We start from the raw sequence: 16107 nt of genomic DNA on the forward strand, positions 1-16107 counted from the left end.
TTAAAACAAATTCTAACCCAAATAGCAAATAGATTTTAGGCCTAACTTTTCTAAGCTTCAAATTCAAGTAGTTTATTCAAAATAAAATTAAAAATATTTTAAAGAAAATCCAAAAAGGTTTGCAAAAAAAAAGAGATTTTACAAAAAGAAAAAGAAAAAGGAAAAACCCTCCGGCGCATGTAATTAACGCCAGGGAGTCATGTCTTGATATGTTTATAAGTTTGTTATTTTTACTTTTTTTTATTATTATCTTTAATTATTTTACCTTTTATAATTATATGGGATAATTTATATCTTTTCGTAATCTTAGTTGGATAAGCGTAAATATTAGTTATATTTTAGCTAGATTAGTTTTTTTTTTCCTAAATTTATCATTTAGTTTTCTAGTCCTATTACTATTCTACTTATCCAACTAGTATAAATAGGGGTCTCCACCCATCATATTTTTCACACCAAATTTGAGAAATACATCTCTTTTCTCAAATTTAAACTCTCTCTCCCTCTTAGCCTACCTTTCTCTTCCTCTCTAGTACTTATTAATTTTCAAGGTGCGTGTATTTGTAGATCTTTAATAATTGTTTTTCAAGTGTAGTATCATGTTTTTAGGAAAATATTTTGGATTGAAATACATGTTTTTATGAGTTTTATTATGAATTGCATCTGTTTTATATGAACATGTTTGAATGTTTACAAATTTTAGTTATGAACTTTGAATTATGTCTTTCGTTTAATATATTTTATAAAGTTTGACATTTGAATTTATATTCAAATATTTTAGAAGGAGTTTGATCTTTTGATTCATGTTTAAATATTTAAAAAGGATGTTTTTGAACTATTATTTTTTTTACAGGTTAACCCTTGAGCAAGTTATTTTATTTATGTCTTTATATGGCTAAGTTTTAAGAATTATTATTTTTTTAAAGGAGGATTATTTCAGAAGGATTTTTATTAGATATATGATCTTTTATTATCGCAATTATAAAGAGGCAACGACTTGTTATTTACTAGCAAGAACGGTAGCCATAATATTATTTACCCATGTACTTTTTGTATAAGTTATGTGGACAAGGTAGTAACTCCTCGTAATAGACTCAGTAAGGAATACTAAACTTGGGGGGTGTGCACACTTTAGGAATGGTACCTAGGCAAGGAAAAAGGATTTTTCTCAAGGTTATATACTTTATATTATACAAGTATTATCAAGTATCTAGAAAGGTTTTTCGAAATTAAATATTTAAAGATGTTAAATTAAATAAAGTGTTCAATATTCCGCATATACATGTACTCAGTATTTTTACTGACACGCTTTTATTTGTTTTGTTTTATGGCTTTGTCCTGTGATGACCCTATTTTGGCGAGCAGATTTTACAGGTTGAGATGATGCATACTTCATTGGGGGAGCTAGTGAGCAATCATAATTAGTCAAGGAGATGTTATTTTATTTTCTTTAATTCTATTTTTATATAGTTGTACAATAAAGTATATATTAATAAAGAGAAGTTATTTAAGTTATTTTCGCTGCATTAGTTTAAAGTTCAATTAGTAGTTAGTATTTAAGCCTTTAACGTTATCATGTGGCGGCAATACTCTCAAGTTTCTCAAGGAGTTTTATATTAAATAAGTTTTCCAAAAGAGAGAAATTAGGGGGTGTTACATCTAATTTATGGCCAAAGGTTAAGGAAAAAGCTAAGAAATCAAAGGGGCAACAACGTATTTGCCTCTAGCTTGTTATACATTATCTACGCAAGAGAAATGGTTTTTCTATGAGTGTTTATATGGTATTCAGGTTCCCACTAGATACTCATCTAACATGAGAAGCCTTGTTTCTATGACTGATCTCAAATTAATTGGGTTGAATTCCCATGACTATCATATGATGATGTAGGTGTTTTTGCCGATAGCAATACGCGGGATTCTTTCGAAACATGTTAGGCTTGCCATCACGAGGTTGTGTTCACCATATACAATAAGGTACTTGACCCTAATAAGATGGATAGTTTGCAAAATGAGGTGGTGATCACTTTGTCAATTTGAGATGTATTTTCCACATTATTTTTTTGACATTGTGGTTCACTTAGTCCTTCATTTGATAAGGGAGATTAAACTGTATGACCCTTTGTTTTTAAGATGGGCATACCCTTTTGAGACACATATGGATTCTTTGAAAATGAAAGTAAGGAATCCATCAAAATCAGAGGCAAGTATTATTCAAAGAACAATTGTCGAAGAGGTTGGAGGATACTGTCCTTCTCATTTTTGGTAAGGTTGTGATGATAGGTCGTCCAAAGTCCATAGACGAGTGTAGGTTAGAAGGCAAGGGTGGGGTCGGAATGCGAAATATTTCGCCTTCATTGAGTGAATTGAGTAAAGCTCATATTTTCATGTTGCACCATATTACAAAAGTTCATCCATACTTAGATAGACATATGCGTGAATTGCGGCACAAAAACCCGCCAAAAGGGGAGAGGGCGTTGATGAATGAGCATAACAGGTCTTTCATTATTCGTTTCCACAATAAAGTAATTGGTGAATTGTCTGCAAAAAAACCATCATGTAGCTGATACCAATAAGTTGTTAGCATACGGTCCACGTGACAGTTTCAAATCATATGAGGGGTATGATATCAATGGATATACCTTTGACACTGAATGACATGACAAGAAAATCTAAGGTGGTACAAAACTGTGGAGGTTTCAATGGATAAAACTCTGATTGATGCTACACAATCATAGTACGGGGTCATTCAGGAAATAAGGGAGCTCGACTATTATGACTTCATTATGCCTCTTTTTCAATGCAAGTGGGCGGACAATCGACGTGGTTTGCGAACGGATGATTGCGGTTTTACTCTAGTCGATATGAGTCGTCTGCGTGACATTGAAGAACCTTTTTATCCTCGCATCACAAACAAAATAAGTGTTTTATGTATCTGATCCTATAGATCATCAGTGGTTCATTATTATATATGGTAAAAGGCAGATTTTAGGAGTCGGTGACGTTGACAATGAAGAAGAATATGATAAGTTTGATGATACCCCCCCCCCTTCTGAGTCCCGAATGGTTATATGATGGATGTGTCTGATACTGAAAATAGTTACATGCGTGTGGATCACCAAAAAGGAATAACCGTTATCGAGCAACCTATTGACCAAAATTAAAGGTAAAAAAGGTTCTACATGAGTAATTTGAATTATAAATTGATTAGTTTGTAATAGATTTCGTTACAATAATACGTTCAGACATGTTTATATATATTGTTTTAAATTTTGTTTAACACTTTTTGTTGTTTCTAAATATGCTACAGATATGGCTAGTGACGGTTTGAGTGATCACTCATGGGATTCCGATGCACCATTTATCCCAGAAAAGGAGCATGACCAGGGGGAGGATAATGATTGTGCTGCAGACGCGTAAGATGCTTGGTGGAAAACATGGAAACAAGAGGCTGATTGGAATTATTTACTTGGCATTGAGGTGACATCTGATCCACGTCATCCACCCCCCTCAGGTTCACACTTATCTAATTATTGTGAAAATTGAATATGTAATTTATTTGTTCGTTCTCTAATTTAGTTTTATTATTTTGATTCTTAGATCGTCGTCGGACCAGTGCATATTATGGTGCACAAAGGAGAAGGAAGAAGTCAGGTGGGAAGATAAAGGCATTTAGCAAGAGTAAAAGAGGTCCCACGATGAGGCTCACAACAAAAAAAATATGTACTTACAGTTTGACGAGTCAGGAACTAGATAAAGCATTCATGTAGAAAATGTCTGAAAGTTGGAGAAATGACATTGCAACGTATATGCAGAATATGGTGCTTTCACATCCCAATCAGCTACCTACTCCACCATTTGTTCCATCATCTGCTTCACCATTTGTTGCACCATTTGCTTCACCATCTACTAGGCAATCTGCTTCACGGCCCACTAGCTACCTACTCCACCATTTGTACATATATTTATCATATATATATGTGATTTATACAAATAATTATCTTACATAATTAGAACATTACTTTAATGTTAGGACGAGACTCCATGTCGATTGTATTTGATAGACCTAACTAGTAGAGAGACTTGTCTAGTGGCAGATGCACATTCTTATGCTTTTGAAGAGACCACTATAGTTCATGGGTCTAGAATGATCACCTTCGAGTGAAAGTTCATCATTATGTAGAGAAATATGGTCATTTGCCACTACATGTCCCCGTCCCCACATATGAAATCATCACTACATTTAGTGATTTGGGTACGTGGGTGCAATGGCGAAAAAAATATAGTGCAAATGTTTGTGATGAGGTAATTGTTCAAATCTTATCCATTTTTATAAAAATAATAGCATTAAATTCAAAAATTACATAATCTTATGCGTGTTCTCAAAAATAATTATTAGGTTACACCGACACATAAAAACAAAAGGGGATTTCGGGGGAGGCTAATAGATGTCCTAGCCAGCAGCTTTCAGCCGATTCGATTACTCATTATAAGTTATCGATGATGCATCGTTCTTGGAATCCCTCACTAAGGACTATAGGGAGTTAGCAGATACGCTTACCCTTGATGCCGTCGCAGACGATGATACCATTGGTGTAACCTTGCCAAGCTCCTTATTCCATTATCTAGAAGATTCACCACTTATCTGACCAAGGAGGATAATGCTTAGTTCTTGAAAGGGGAGGTGCTTAATATTTCTATTATCCCATTGTACATTAGGTAACAAGAATCAAACTTATGATTTTTTTTACATTTGCTTGTATGATAGTTGTATTTTGCACATAAAATTACATTTGTCTACTTTTTATAGGGCATCGCAGACTGACTTGAGTGGATTTGGGGATGTTGTTCGTGTCTGTTGGATGAGCCCGGAGAGTACCACGGATGTAAATGCATTGGAGAATGTAACGACTTACATTCAGTGTGCTTTGACTCGATCCATCCTTGTTGGTGCTAGTATCATCTTTACGCCAATTTTTCAAGAGTAATATTCTATCTTAATAGTTTTACAAATGTTGATTGTTGTATGGCATGTTGATTTTTTAGTAATTATTGTTATTCAATCTTGCAATAGCCGTCATCGGATTAGGAGAGATTTTTCTACTTGCAATAGTTTGCAATTACAGCTGTCAACTGATATATATCATACATATCATAGACTGAAATCTGAGGATCTACTACCTAGTTTAACCCCCTTTCAATTATCTATGACTCAACAAGAAATTGAAAATGGTCATTACAGGCTAGGCCGACTAGAATATCTTTCTAGTCCATCTAAAGATATGATGCACTTTCTCAGTGATATACTACCGGATTATCCTGACGTTTATACATACGTAACTAAAACAATTGTAGTAGTTATCAAGGCATCATATATAAAGGATAGTCTAGTCTTAATGGGTTTGTCCGTCACCCTGCATCGTCTTATTTATGGTACCTTGCCCGAAAATGGATTTCGATTATCTGATAGGTTTCCTGCTCTTGTTAAGACTCTGGAAGATATGAAGAATGTTGATAAGTTGTACAAGGTTGAGATGGCCTCATCATTATCAGTGATTAGAAAATCTCACGTTTTAAAGGCCGTTAAGCCTTTTCTTGGTGATGGGTATTTAGACTAGTAAGGTCTATATTTGATCTTCCTATCTATAGGAATGATGGGTCTCTGATTTCATTAGACCATAATATTCCACCTATTGGTGAAGTCTCAAGATTGCTATTCAACGTGGTATTAATGGATATCTTTGATCGGGAATCTGTCAAATGTTATCCTGAAATAAGATTTACACGATTTTGCCATGAAATCTTTATAGCAACTGTGATATTTATGATGTCTTTTTCGACGAAAAGACTTGTTATGCTCTATTGGAGAAGACCGGTCTGAGAGGTGAAATCCATTCCATTTCACGAGGAGGCGGTTTCCTTCTCTGTGGGGGAAATAAGGAGATTCTCCACCCAGGTGCTAAGTTAGTCTTAATAGATAATAGTAGGAAGATCATAGTATGTGATACTTACTCCTATCTCTAATAAAAGCATGGAATGTATGGATGGTGAATAAGCGCTCTTTGCCGAACTGCTGTTCGAGTAAGCGCTGCTAGGAGTTAAGGAATCGAATAGGCTGCTAGACTTTGCTGGCTTAGACTGATTGAAGTATGCCAGTTTGCTAACTCTAGCTCCTTGCTCTTACTAGCCTACGGCTTAGCCAATTCAATACAAGTAGTGCCCTTTGGGCTCGTGCAGAAAGTCTCGGTGATAGGAAGCAGAAGGACAATGACACTAGTTAACCAACTGAGAGAGCGGAAAGAGATTCATTTCATGTCGGTAAAGCTAAGCCTCTTAATAAGAAAGAGCAGGACAGCTTCTGAAAAGCCTTTACTTGAGAGCGGGTTAACTTCAAGTTGTCGATCTAAATCCTTCTTGATTGACTTACCCTCTTATTAACGTATAATCTCGAGTTTAAGGAAGTCTTCTCTTTTATTACAGGTATAAAGAGAAGGGATTACGAGCTAGTATAAAAGACTTCACCCGGGACATGCTCCTTGTCATATGTCCCGTGGGAGAATTTATGTCTTTGATTATGCTAACATACACAAGGAGCGGAAGTTAAAGATTAAATTGGCTATGAAAGCGCAAGTTGATTGGTTTGATATATTTTAAATGAATTGAAATTATATTATAAAGCAAACAAAGTTTAAATCATTTGATGTTGTGTTATGTAGTGCTTTTAGGAGGTTTCGGTTGAGGGGCAACAAAGTTCGTCGGGACAGTCTTCTTTGGAAGCGTGTTGAGGTATACTAGTCTTATTTTATTCAATTAAAAGTCTACGTTATTCTCCTTATACGATAAATTTCTTCATTTTCTTGAAACTTTTGATAAAGTGCCCACAACAACAAGGAGGTGAGAAGTGCGGTTTTTTGTCATGCGTAACGTTTTTGGCAACTCACTTTATATTTTGGTTTGAAGGATTTCAATGAAATAAGTTTTTGTTCACTTACAATTCATTTCATATATTATTTAACTATTTGAGGTTAACTTTGGTGAATTACTTTCAGGTTTCTCGTTCCTTACCTCTGATCCTTAACAGAAGATCAAATCAATAAGGTGAAAAAGAAGTGGGCAAGATACTTTATTGATTATTGCATTGCAGGTCAGTTTGTGTTAATTTGCTTTGTTTATCTATCTTTACAACGAATATAATTTGGTGCAACTTGTACCAACTAACATTATTGGATTTCATGATATATATACATATATATATATATATATATATTTATTTATATATTGGATTGAATCGCATTTATTTCATGTTAAACTTGGATATTAGATGATTGGATGTTGTAGGAAAATTGGTTGTTGGAGGATGATGGATATTGGTTCTGCCGAAATTTATACAAAAAATATTATTGCAGCTACTGCATGAGGGGTTGGATGTAAAATGCTTACACAAATATTTTTTAAAAAATAGCAACATATTGCGGGCGCAGCGGTTGTTGGAAGAAACGCAGCAATAGGTCGACCTATTGTTACGGTTCTGCCGAAAATCGCAGCAATATGTTGTGTTTTTTAATTAAAAATAGGAAAAATTGTTAAAAATAAGTCAACCTTTAACCAATCTTCTTTTAATAAGTTAACCACTAGATTATCCTGGAATAAGCCATCTTTTATATCATTTAAGCATTACATTATGACCTGCTAATGCAGGGAACAACCGGTTCCTCTACCCCACCCTTGCAAACACCTTCTACCCACCCCTGCGAACACTCCCCTTCCTCCTGCAACCACCTCTCGCCCAGTCCTCCACCCCTTTGCTTGCCACCACCTCCTACCCCCACCCCCTGCAAACACCTTCCCCATCTCCTCTCCCCACGCCCTGCAAACACCTCCCCCATCCCCTCCATCCACCCCCACATCCCTCCTCCCCTGCAAATCCCCTCCCCCTCCCTCTCAGCCCAGCAACCTCCTCCCTCTCCCTCGTAGTCCCGCAAAACCCACCTACCCCCTCTGCTTGCCTTGCCGGAACTCTTCACATTTGCTCTAGCAGCGTGACTAGAATCTCAGGCATGATTGAAGCAGAGCTAGCAGCAGGGTGGTGGCACAACATGGTGGCACAACGCGACACCAAGCAGAGGAGGCGGAGCAAGAGAGAGAAGAGAGGAAGCACGAGCAGCGAGCGAGGTTGGGGTTGTGCTCAGCTGTGTATAGTCGACGGGGGTTGGGTTGTGCTCAGCGAGGTTATTGGCGGCAGGTGTGACGCTCGTCGACGGAGCTGCAAGTAGAAGCGTCGATGGTTGGTGCATTGAGGGGGGCTAAGGGCGGCAGCGGGTGTGGGGGAGGGTGGGCTACGGGGGTTGGGCGGAGGTGTGGTTGTGCGAGGGTGTGGGTCGAGGGTTTGGTGTTGGTTTGTGGTTGAGGGTAGCTGGGGTTAGTTGGTTAGCCATGGAAGGAGGTGATGAGAGATGAGAGAGAAGGAGGTGAGAGAGGAGAGATGAGAAATATTAATAACAAAAAAGAAAATCTGGATTTTTTTTTCTTTTTTTTAAACGGTTAAGTAGGTTATAAGTGATCTAACTCATTCAAGGCTTAAGTGGTATCAAAGTTGACTTATTTCAGGATAATCCAGTGGTTAACTTATTAAAAGAAGACCGGTTAAAGGTTAACTTATTTTTAACAATTTTTCCTAAAAAATAAACATATTGCTGGAATTTTGGCTAGGAACTGCAGCAATAGGTAATTACCTATTGATGCCCCCCTAATTACTGCACGGCCAAACCACCGCAATAGGTCACTTAATGATCGTCGCAATTAGCATTTATTATACTAGTGTTATTGTCAACTCCTACAGAAACCCAACTTGTTCGCCAGCTCTAAAAGGATGAGCACTACATACGAATTACATTGTAAAGAATTATTTAGTGAGTGGATATTCGCAATCGTAAAAGGGTGTTGGTGGATTAGTTTGTTGGAGACATAACCAAACCGAAAAATAACAATGTGACATTTTCTTAAATCAAAGTTTTGTTTCAAACCACATCACATTAAGCGGTTTGGTGTGATGTAAACGTGTAGTTCAACCACTTTTGTTCTTACAACAAGTGTTTAACTTCTTTTGCCCTACCCATTGTTTTAAAATACCCAAGCAAACCAAAAAAATTTATAATTTGTGACAAAAAGTTTTATGATGTACAGAGGTGCAATTTCAAATGAAATCAAAACCATGATTTAGTCAAAATATCAAACCAAATCCAAATTGCAATAAACAATTTCGTGCAATCTAGACCATGCTATGAAAAATGTACTTAAAAGGCTAATCTGGCAATACTGTGAAAAATAAAATTCATTAGAAGTTAAAAAGGCTAATCTTGCAAAAAACACCTTCTTACTCTTCTCATTTTAAAATCCTTCTCATTGGAACTCGAGTCAATATATAAAAGAAAATGGGTATGTGTGCGGGTATGGGGTGTGTCTAGGGTCTAGCTCTATGAGACCTGGACCTGGACCCAGCTCCAGATCAAAGTTTTGTCTCAAACCACATCACATTAATTAAGCGGTTTGGTGTGATGTAGTCGTGTAGTTCAACCACTTTTGTTCTTACAACAAGTGTTTAACTTCTTTTGCCCTACCCATTGTTTTAAAATACCCAAGCAAACCAAAAAAAATTATAATTTGTGACAAAAAGTTTTATAATTTACACCACATTAGATGATTTGAGGTGCAGTTTCAAATGAAATCAAAACCATGATTTAGTCAAAATATCAAACCAACTCCAAATTGCAATAAAAAATTTCGTGCGATCTAGACCATGCTATGAAAAATGTACTTAAAAGGCTAATCTGGCAATAATGTGAAAAATAAAATTCATTAGAAGTTAAAAAGGCTAATCTTGCTAAAACACCTTCTTACTCTTCTCATTTTAAAATCCTTCTCATTGGATCTCGAGTCTATATATAAAAGAAAATGGGTATGTGTGCGGGTATGGGGCGTGGCTAGGGTCTAGCTCTATGAGACCTGGACCTGGACCCAGCTCCAGATCCGACACAGACCTACTAAGTCTTACAATTCTAGACTCAGACACTTAAAATGACTCGAGTCGAACCGAGTATGGAACGGGACCTAGGCCCATGTCCATCTCAAAGTTTAAACCTTTTTGTTCTTGTGACAAGGATTTAAATTGTCCTACCCATTGTTTTAAAATATCAAAGCAAACCAACAGCTTTATAATATGTGACGAAGAATTTTATTCTATACACTACAATAGACGATTTAAGATGCAGTTTCAAATGTAATACGAACCATGATTTAGTTAAAATATCAATCCAACTCCAAATCATAATAAACGGTTTTGCAAAAATGTGGAAAACCAAAATTCATTAGAACTTAAAAATGCTAATCTTGGCAAAATGTAGAAAACAAAAAAATTCAATAAAATGTGTGGCAAGGATTTAAATTGTCCTACCCATTGTTTTAAAATATCAAAGCAAACCAACAGCTTTATAATATGTGACGTAAAATTTTATTCTATACACTACAATAGACGATTTAAGATGCAGTTTCAAATGTAATACGAACCATGATTTAGTCAAAATATCAATCCAACTCCAAATCATAATAAACGGTTTTGCAAAAATGTGGAAAACCAAAATTCATTAGAACTTAAAAATGCTAATCTTGGCAAAATGTAGAAAACAAAAAAATTCAATAAAATGTGTGGCTGCTGGGATTCGAGCCCAGGTCTCCACGGCCACAACGTGGAATTCTAACCACTAAACTACAGCCACATTTTTGTTTCCTTCTTCCATATTATTTTGAAAGTTACTCAATCTGGCAGAAGTAGATGCGGATAATAAGCCGATAATATTCTACAATTTCAGATCACGGGCCTGTTTTTGGACATATCCCCTACTCCATTTTTCAAATCCGTCTGCTATGTTTATTTCTATACTCTACCAAACAATAGTATATGGACCACGCAAACATACTTTTCTAAAGCATATCCAGGGCCATCAGGCTACTTCAACGATATAGTTTTTTTTTTTTTCCACCCTCTTAAAATCAAATATATTTCAAACATATATCTCATGTTCCTCGCTTTGAAGGGATATAAATATTTAAACTAGTTATTAGTTCAGGACTATTCTTCGGATAAGAAAAAAATTTAATTTATTAATATAATACTTTTTGATAATCATCTCTATTCTATATGGAAAGAGGGGTAGGACACCAAAATATTAGAAACTCCATTTTACCCTCATTACATCTCTATTCTAACTACTTTATTTAATTAAAAAATAAAAAATTAAAAAAAAACTACCTAATTAATTTAAAAAATAAAAAAAGACATTACAAAAAGAAAACCTTCAACAATTCAAATATCGCTAATTTACTCGATATTAATTTTCTACGTTCCCTAAAAAAATTAATTTTCTACGTATTTTTGCACGCATCGCGTGCATATAAAAACTAGTAACACTAAATACAACTTAGCCTAGTGGTTAAAACTTTAGTATATGTATTTGAGGTCTCGGGATCAAACCCTATACTATGCTATTTCTTTATTTTTTTAATTGTACATGGATTACATGAACTAAAACTCCTTAGAGAGAGCACCACGTGGCATAGTTTTCTTGTTTTCGCACACCTTTTAATATATTTGTATAGATTTTCTATTTTTAGATATTTTTCAAACCTATCACCGATTGTATTATTGGCTTATTTTAGAAACTTTTTTTGACAGAATTTATGTTTAGAAACTTATTATTTGATCAAATCATATTACAAATTTTTTACAGTGGATTATAATAAGATTTTGAGTTTATAAAAATTTTAAAATCTATAAATTATCTTTATTTACTATTAGTATTGTGAGCATGGAGTGCACAATAAATCTATTGTTAGAGCAATTCTCTTTAAGACAAAATGGATCATGTTGCAAGTTAAAATGGATCATGTTTCAAGTTAAAATGGATCAATTTTCAAGTTGAGCGGGAACACTTTAAAAGAAATGATCACTTTTAACATTAGGACTTTGTTCTGTTCAACTTATAAGTTCATATAATTATAAGGTAAATTCGGATAAAATAAGATAAGTTCATATAAGATAACATAAGTTGAGATAAGATAAGATAAGATAATATAAGTTGAATAAAACTGATTAAATATGTTAGACAATATAATAAACTAGAATATTAGTTCTAATACGATAAGTTCGTATAAGACAAGATAGATTTAAATAGATTACTTCTATCAGCTCTATGTATGTAAAAATGACTTATTGAGGACAAATAGCTAACTCTTTTTGACAGGTAACATTTTATATAAGTGACACATTTAGGGCCAAGAATTAATCCTATTACACAATAAATTATTGTAGACTCGTCTCTTATAGGAATTTGTACTCTATTTACTAGTAAAGTTCAATCTAGATTAAAAAGCTATTTATTCGATACCCTATCGATTGGAACTTAAGTAGGTCATACCAAATCTTACGAAATTCAAATCAAAAGATCTTATACCCTATGTCATGAAAAACAAGTTCTTCAAAAAACAACTTCAAATCTATACAAATAAGGCATGCAAAAGAAAGTCTATGTGCCACGTGGCACTCTTAAATTTGTACCACAAATGTTTTATGTCTATGTGTACATCTCACTTTAACAAAAATGTGTAAGTGCAAGGTATCGAACACGTGACCTTTGAAATGAAAATTAATAGCTTAACCATCACTACACTATGACTTTGTTGTTTAATGTTTCAAATAAAATATGATCAAGTCCTGTACTAATTATACATAACTAAAAAGACTTAAACAAGTATATATATATATATATATATATAACACTTATTGCGTAACGTACAAGAGAATATTGATGTCATATTCTCTTACCACAATTCCTTTAAAGGTATTGTTTTCAAACTCAAACAATTCAAATTTTTTTTACTTATCACATTGTGACGTGAATTTTTCAATGTTTTAATTGATATAAAATACGAAAAGTAGCAAAAAAAAAAAAAACTATGAAATTTAAAAATAATAACATATTTGTTTATTATAACTGACACGAGACATCGTCCGAGAAAGAAGACTAGTTGTTAACCAAAAGTTTGATATGTGGAAGGAAAGATTAATCTTCATTAGGGATATTGTGAGTTGGGATTGACATCATTAATTCATTATCTATTTGATTTGTTCTTCAACTCTAATATTCCAATGGAAAGAAGCTCTTTTGGGTAAATTTGTGCAAATTATATATTACAACTAGTTTTTTTGTTTGGACGTTGCTCCAAATTAATACTGTTTTTTTTTTTTTTTTTTTTTTTTAGCCAGAAAGAGAACTAGGGAGGGGTCCAGAGGACAGGCCACCCTAAAGCATCCTTACGGATGATTGTGGAAAACGTAGCATTTTGTGACTCGAACCAATAACAAAGATTAGCCGAAGAATGACCTTGATTAGCCATCCAGTCAGCTGCCATATTTGCTTCACGAAACACATGCTGGATTTCATAAGAGTCAAAATTGTTCAAATCTTTTTCAGCATCACAAATTAAATTATCAATTGTCCACGGAATTTTCCAAATACGCTTAATAGCCTGAATAACAGACATATTATCTCCTTCAATAATAACATTCTTACAACCTAAAAACAAAACACCCCGAATACCTTCTCTAAGACCCCAAATTAATACTGTTTTACAAACTTGATATGCATTTTTTTTCCATTTTCATTAAAATATATTAAGGAAAACTCAACATTTAAAAGGTACATATAATAATGTGGACACTTAAGGTATGATTAAAAGTTGGTTGAGATGGTAATTATGTCATGTATAGCAAGAGGTCACGAGTTCAAATCTTTGTTGCAAGTTAATTTTACTTTTGTTAATTGACATGACTTGTATACACATTGGACAATTCTAGTAAAGTAACAGAGATACTACATGACGTTTATACATTATCACGTCCACTTTTTATTATATTTGTATAGATATCTCTTGTTATCATTGGCCCGTCTCTTTATCATTAAACATCTTTTATACTACTTAAATGGGTTGGCCCCCTTTTCATAACTTTTACTTATATATAACTCTATCGGTTGGAATCCAACTAATGTTCAATCAAGTCTCATTATTTATTATACCACTTACGTAAGTAATTGACAATTTTGATGCACAAATTAAAGTTAAATTCATTTGAGATTTGTTAAACTCATATTCTTGGATTTTCAATTTCTCACGTAACCAAAACGTTGCTTATAATAGAACATGTAAAATTATCTTACGCATAATCTATCAATGTTTTAATTTTGATTATGTAAACACACCCTCCATGTTCTTTATTAACTTTCATATAACTGTCCAATATCCCCTTTATCGTTTGTAACTCAATGGATCGTTTTCATTTAGCTTTCTAATATTATAGATTTTCCGTGCATTAACAGAGGTTTAAACTAGTATCAATTAATACTTGTATTAATTAATTTTAACATTCTACTCATAGGAAGTATTCAACAAATTGCTAATATGTATATATTCAGTCTATCTATTACGTTTAACATATATAAGGAAAACTGGGAATATGGAATAATGCTTACTCTGCACTAGTTTTCCTAAACAACTCTATATTTTCTGTAATTAATATTTATTGAATGTGTTAGACCTTTTTAAACCATGGAAAACATATAAAAAGAATCGAGCATTACTTAGCTCTTAGGTATTCTCTAATTAGATCACGAAGTTTAAAGGCCGCATCATCTAGTAACCACAATGAATTCCATGGCCGTCTCATATAATTAAGGGGCCTGTATTGAATTAAAATGAAGCTCCCTGCAAAAAAACGTTATATAAATATCAAAAATTTAATACAACTAATAAAAGTGGTTCTTTTTCCAAACAAAATTCACATATACCACATACAAATTCTGTTTGAAAATTTCTATCCTATTCCTTCTAGCATTCTTTGAAGAAAAATCATCAATCAATTCTTCATAACCTAACTAATCACAACATGTTCTTCATACAATTGAACAGGACTGTAAAGATACTTTGAAGGAAGACATTGAAACAAACATTTGCAGTAGCCCCTCGTAAAAGAAGACATGAATGTGCTTCGAGTTTCCACCCTTATACCCATTGTGATAAAGTGCCCAATTAATAAATAAAAAATTGAAATTTCAAACTTGATATTTGAATAATCCCAACGGCCCAAGAAATAACCAAAACATAATAATCCAGAATTTTTAGTTATCAAATTAAAAAACAACTAAATAACAATATGTTCGTAATTTAGAAATTACCTTGAAGTACTAGGGGAAGCCAAAAAAAAATATAGAACATTAGCCAATTTCGTAAAGTTGTTGTAGATGTGAATATGAAAGTTGTTTGAAGAAGATGGTTGCTCATGGACCATGGTTGAATAATCGAAATTACTTCTTCTTTACAGGGGAAATCAAACATAAACTAAACTCACAATTTACAAACGTTGGGTTGATGGGTAATTAAAAAAAACATAAATTTTGGTTTTGTTGGGTGAAAAAACCTAAGGTTTAATTGCCAATCAAACCTAACTTTAGATTTTCCGGTTGAAATTGAAAGAGATGAAGCCATTAATGGGGTTTTGGAGGAGTAGCCATGAACGGATTATGGAGAATTGAAAGAGCCAAAGAGGTGGAGTAAATGGGGGAGAATTGAAAAGCGTAAAATGTGATGTGAAGACTGAAGTTTGAAGCACCATCATGATTCATGAATTAGAATTTAATTTTTTTACTTTGGGCGCTCAATACAAAAAATTGAGCCCTAATATTTTTGGGGGCCTTGTGTTGTTGCTCACGCTACACAGGGCCTTAACCGGACATGATGAACCCACCTTGCCTTCCTCCTCTCTACCCCAATCCTCTTGCCACCCATTTATGTTTGTAAGGTTTTCACAAGCCAATTTCTTCAATTCAAATTCACTTATTGAAGATTTAATTTGTTGATCATTGATTTTTGAAGATTAAAAATGTAAATTAAAAAAAGCACAAGATAGACCAAATTGCAAGAAATGGACCAATGAAACATATAACGTGGCATTTTAACCTTCTTAACAGGTTAATATTTGGCGAGGAGTGCTAAGAAGAAGACTCT

General features: G+C 34.0%; 1 non-coding gene across 1 annotated transcript; it reads right to left on the reverse strand.

Moving 5' to 3' along the window:
* Positions 1-10694: 10694 nt before the first annotated feature.
* TRNAH-GUG (transfer RNA histidin (anticodon GUG)) lies at positions 10695-10766 on the reverse strand. The gene has a single exon. It is a non-coding gene; the product is annotated as a tRNA-His (tRNA).
* Positions 10767-16107: the final 5341 nt, after the last annotated feature.

The sequence above is a fragment of the Beta vulgaris genome, chromosome 6 (genome assembly GCF_026745355.1).
Source record: "Beta vulgaris subsp. vulgaris cultivar EL10 chromosome 6, EL10.2, whole genome shotgun sequence".
Taxonomy (NCBI): domain Eukaryota; kingdom Viridiplantae; phylum Streptophyta; class Magnoliopsida; order Caryophyllales; family Amaranthaceae; genus Beta; species Beta vulgaris.